The 5,714-nt window shown below is 38.4% G+C and overlaps 1 pseudogene; it reads right to left on the bottom strand.

Moving 5' to 3' along the window:
- Positions 1-2,625: 2,625 nt before the first annotated feature.
- LOC143380572 (adenosine 5'-monophosphoramidase HINT1 pseudogene) lies at positions 2,626-3,105 on the bottom strand (annotated as a pseudogene).
- Between the last annotated feature and the right edge of the window lie 2,609 nt (positions 3,106-5,714).

Here is a 5,714-nt window from a genome sequence, read left to right as displayed (position 1 = left end):
TTTACCAACTGAGCTATATTCCCAGCCCTAATTAAAAAAAAAAAAAAAAAGACTTTCCAATTTGTCACTATAGTATTAAAGTATAATATAAGGAAGAAAAAACAAACTGAACATTCTACAGTTGGGAAACAGTTAAGTAGATTGTGCTATGTTAATTTTTAGGAGTACTAACTCACAGCCCTATGTTAACTGTAGAAAAACATGAAGTAATGACAGCAGAAAAGGAAGAATGCAAATTAATATGCCAGTGAAAACAAACTATATAAAAATTGACATAAAACACAGATGACAAGGCAAAATAGAAAACAGAATCAATTTGGTAGGGTGATGGGACCACAGAATAGGAACCCATTTTGAACTGATTTAAGCAAAAAGGAGAAAAAATGTGTAGGGCAGAGAGGCACACAACTGTAATCCCAGCGATCTGAGAGGCTGAATAAGAGGATGGCAAGTTCAAGGTCAACCTCAGTAACTTAGTGAAGCCCTAAACAACTTGGCAAGACCCTATCTCAAAATAAAAAAGTTTCACCCAGTAGCTCAGGAGGCTGAGGCAGGAGGATCATGAGTTCAAAACCAGCCTCAGCAAAAGCAAGGCACTAAGCAGTCTCTACATAAAATACAAATAGGGCTGGGGATATGAGTCAGTGGTTGAGTGCCCCTGAATTCAATTCCCAGTACCCAAGATAAATAAATAAATAAGAAAATGGACTGCCTCAAATAACTAAGTCCTAGATTGAGCAAGGTGGCACTGGCTTTAGAGATGTCTCAAAACAGGGCCACAAATTATAGGGTTTCTTGTCCCTCTCTGTCTTCACATCCTTCTGAAGGGAAGCCTCTTTTCTCTCAGACCTGCTTCTTCCCAATATAAGAATCTGCCTTCTAAATTTACATTCTTCTGTCTTCTAATCAGGATGAAGGCACCTCATCTCTTAGCTCTGGTTTAAGAATAATTCTGGGGAAATATTGTGATTGGTGTGGTATGGGTCATGAGCTCATAACTGGCACATCAGTGGTTAGGCCATGAGAATTGGTAATCACTCCTCAACCAACCCTTGTGGTCAAGGTATCTAGATCATTTAAGAAGGGGGCTGGTAGAGCACTTGCTTAGCATGCAATAAGGCCTGGGTTCAATTTTGAGCACCAAGAAGAAAAAAAAGAGAGAGAGAGAAATTTCCCTTAGGATTCAGTGTTTATTTGTCTATCATCCAATTTAACATTTTAGAAAGATATCCTGCTTCCTCAGTACTACTCCCAATAGCAAACTGAGATCCTTGATGCAATGTCCTTTATTATAAGGCCACATGGTGCAGTGGAGCACTACACTGAACAACAGGAAAATAGATTTCAGTTCTGGTTCTGCTATGAATAAACTGGTGTGTGTTAGTCAGCTTTTCATTTCTGTGACCAAAATACCTGACAAGAACAACTAAGAGGAGGAAAGATTTATTTTGGCTCACAATGGATTCATGGTCAGATGGCTCCATTGCTCTTAGGCAAGACATCATGGTGGAAACACGCGGTAGAGGAAAGTGTCTCAGTTCATTGCAGCTGGGAAATGGGGAAAGAAGATAAACCCTTCCGGGGCATGCCCCCAGTAACCTACTTCTTCCTCCTATGGCCCACCTCCCAGTCATCCATTTAGTTATCAGTTGATTAATCCATCAAGTGGATTAATCCACTGATGAAGTCACAGCCCTTGTGATCCAATCATTGCCCATGAGCCCCACTTCTGAACCTTGCTTCATTAGAGACTATGATTTCAACACATGAGCTTTGGAGGTACATTCAAGATCCACAACACTGTGAGCCCTTGGGCTAGTCCCCAAATCTCGCTGGATTTCAGTTTCTTCACTCCTGCCAGAATACTGTAATCAATATGAGGACAAGAACCACATCTATCTGAGATTCAAAATTGATAGTAATTTAGTGACTTGGGTTGGACACAGAGACAAGTTCAATTGTGATATAGTCACAACAAAGAGTTCATATCTCCTGGACAATTGTGGCCTCAGATGGCTTTTCAAAGTTGTCACAAATTTCAGCAAAATGGCAGGCCTTTATATCTCCAAATAAACAAGACATTGTATGAAGGCTGTCCCTAAGAAGGGCCATAAACTTGGACAAGTGAGTTCCCTACCCTCAGGCAATTCCTGGAAGGGAAATCATTGTTGAGCTGATGACAACAAATTGGGCCAGCTGTCAGGTCTAGGTCCTGAATGATGAAACTTGGCAGCATACCACAGTAGCCACCACAACTAACAGATAAGGTAGGTGCAGATTAAACATCTGTTAAACAAATTAATTCTAAAAAATGAACTGGAGTTATGGTTCAATGGTAAAATCCTTGCTTACTACATGAGGCCTTGGGTTTGATACCCAGCACCAGGGAAAAAAAAAAAAAAGATTCTATAAAATGGAAAGTGAGAACTAGATAGTCCTTTTCCATGACATTACATACATCTGTTTGTCCCCTGGGGTATCTGTGCAAAAGGTAATGAGTCAAAATTCTAATAGGTTTTGTTTTTGTGTGTTTAGGGTGTTTTTTTTTTTTAACCATGCAACAATTTATTTATTATGTATAGGCATTTAAAATTATTTTCCCAATATCTCCAGACAAGAGCACAGATAATCATGCTACTTAACATATTGGAAAATGCAAGCATAATCATTGCCTAGAGAAGGGAAAACCATCTAATACATGCTTAGCCAGGAGGCCAATTCATCTGCCCACCTCCAAGAACATGCAGATGAACATGATAGACAGACTGTCCTCCATCTGCACCTTCATTCACCACCATCCGATAACCTTTCTTCAGGCCTAGATCAGCAGCACATTTCTTGCCAACAATCATTAAATGTCCAAGAAGATTTTCATCATCTTCTTCTGCAGCAGAAATCTGGGTTATATGTTTCTTGGGTACCACCAGAAAATGTGTTGGTGCTTGAGGGGCAATGTCATGGAAAGCAAGACACTGGTCATCCTCGAAAATGATTTTGGTGGGGATTTCCTTGAGGATGATTTTCTCAAAGATGGTGTTGCCGTCAGAAGGCTGGGCCACCTGAGCCTTGGCGATTTCATCTGCCATCTCGGCCACCCTCCCGCACGGTGGCCAGGGGAGAAGTCGTGTTTAGCATTTTGTTGTTGTTGTTGTTGTTGTTTTAATAAAAGAGGAGCAAGAATAGGAATAAGAAAAAAAATGTCTACTAAAATTGATATTGACTGACCTGTTTGTCTAAATACAGTAAAGCATTCTTTATGATTAACAGTAAAAAGTACTAAGGGAGCAATTAGGATGGATATTACATAGAATCCAACTGTGCTGTCCCAACACAGTAACCACTAGCTCCAGAACGTTATTTTTCTTTTATTATTTTAGTTGTAGATGAACACAATACCTTCATTTTTTTAAATTTATTTTTTTATGTGGTGCTGAGGATCGAACCCAGTGCTTCACATGTGCTAAGCAAGTGCTCTACCACTGAGCTACAACCCCAGTTCCAGAATGTTATTTTAATTAGTTAAAATTAAATAAAATTGAAACTGGGATTGTAGTTCAATGGTAGAGTGCTTGCCTCACACATGTGAGGTGCTGGGTTTGATCCTCAGCACCACATAAAAGTATATAAATGAAGGTATTGTGTCCATCTACAACTAAAATTTTTTTTTAAATTAAATAAAACATAAAATTCAGATTCTTAGTTAAACTGACACATTTTCAGTTTCAGTATACATTTGTGGCTTTTGGCTACAGCATTCAACAGTGCAGACAAAAATTTTTTCCTTCATTGTCTAAAGTTCTATCAAATAGCAGTGATCTACACTGAATAGATGTGGTTTTTAACTTCTATTCAATAATAATTTAATCTCGTGAATTCTGCTATTAATTATTTTGAAAGTGTTGGAAGTAGTCAAAAATTAAAAAGTTAAGGGAAAAAAAATGATTGCCCTGAGTCCAAGTTTCTTCTTGGAAATCCAAGTAGTACAGGGCAATATTAAAATGGAATAAATTCTTATTGTCATGTCATCCTGTTTCTGCTATCTGGATCATCTGGATTTAGCCAGGACAAAATGCCCTGGGCTTCTAAAGTGTGCTCTGCTTGTGACTCCCTACATCAGTGAAGAACACTGCTCTTTCAAAAATCAAACTTTCAACAGTTAAGACATTCACTATAATCCCAGGGATTCAGGAAACTGAGGTAGAATGATGGTAAATTTGAGGCCAGCCCAAGCCACTTAGCAAGACCATATCTCAAATAAAAATTTAAAAAGGACTGAAGATGTAGCTCTGTGGTAGAGCATTTACCTAGCATGTGTGAAGCCCTGGGTTCAGTCCCCCATACTGCAAAAAACAAGCACAATACCATTATAACATCTAAGTAAAATCAATAATTCCTTAATAACTTCAAATATCTGGTTATCCAAACAGGACCCATACAATGCAAATGGTTGATGTGTCCTTTAATTCTTTATGTGTCAAGGTGCGAGGTACCAGAATGGAACTCTGGGGCACTCTACCAATGAACTACATCTCTAGCTCCCCTTTTTTAAAATTTTTATTTTGATACAGGATCTTGCTAAATTGTCCTGACTGGCCTTGAATTTAGATCCTCCTGCCTCAGCCTCCTGAAATGCTGGGATTACAATAGGCGTGTGCCATTACACATGGTTAAGTCTTTAAATCTCTAAGTTCTCTGCCATCTCTCTTTTTATTCTTTATAAACTTTTGTAAAAGAAATCAGGTCATGGTCTGGAGTTACAGCTCAGTGGTGGAATGAGAAGTCCTGGGTTCAATCCCTAGCACTACTAAAAGAAAGAGAAAGAAAGAAATTCGTTTTTCTATTCCTGCAAAGGTTTACATTGTGGACTTTGTTCACTGCATCCCCATAACATGTCCCTCTGTCCCCTCTATTTCCTGTAAATGAGGATTTTGACTTAGAGTCTTAATCCAATTTAGGTTTGACTTTTTTTTTTTTCTTGCAAGACATTTTTAAGCATTGTGTTGTATACCTCTGTTGCAGTTCCTGATAATGATGCAATCAGTTATTGTAACTGTTATCTAGATTCATTAATTCAAACTAGGCTGCAAAACTGATATTTTAATTTATCATTTTCCTTTGTTTATTAGCTGAGATATATCACAAAAGAGTCACTTTCCATCAATGGAAGAAAGGCAGAAAACAAGCTTGATTTTTTTTTTTCCCCTTAATATCAGTTTTAAAAACAATGAGTCGATTCCCTACCACCTTACAGAACTTTATGAGTTTTTGTTTGCATAGTATCATTGAGGTGTTTCAATCTGTTGTTATTATTTTTTCTCTATTTATTTATTTATTTATTGCGGGGTGGGGTACCAGGGATTGAACTCAGGGGCACTCGGCCTCTGAGTCACATCCCCAGCCATATTTTGAATTTTATTTAGAGACAGGTTCTTACTGAGTTGTTTAGTACCTCACTGTTGCTGATGCTGGCTTTGAACATGTGGTCCTCCTGTTTCAACCTTCTGAACTGCTGGGATTACAAGTGTGCGCCACCGCCACAGGGCTTTCTCTCTCTTTCTCTCTCTCTCTCTCTTTTTTTTTTTTTTTTTTTGAGATAGGATATATACATTGCTGAAACTGGCCTCAAATTTGTCACCCTTCTGCTTTAGCCTCCCAAGTAGCTGTGATTACAAGTGTGTAATCTCAGCAAACCACACCTGGCTATTATAGTTATT

Source organism: Callospermophilus lateralis, chromosome 14 (assembly GCF_048772815.1).
Source record: "Callospermophilus lateralis isolate mCalLat2 chromosome 14, mCalLat2.hap1, whole genome shotgun sequence".
Lineage (NCBI taxonomy): Eukaryota > Metazoa > Chordata > Mammalia > Rodentia > Sciuridae > Callospermophilus > Callospermophilus lateralis.
Note: the sequence above shows the minus strand (reverse complement) of the source record. Positions and strands in the feature narration are given on the sequence as shown.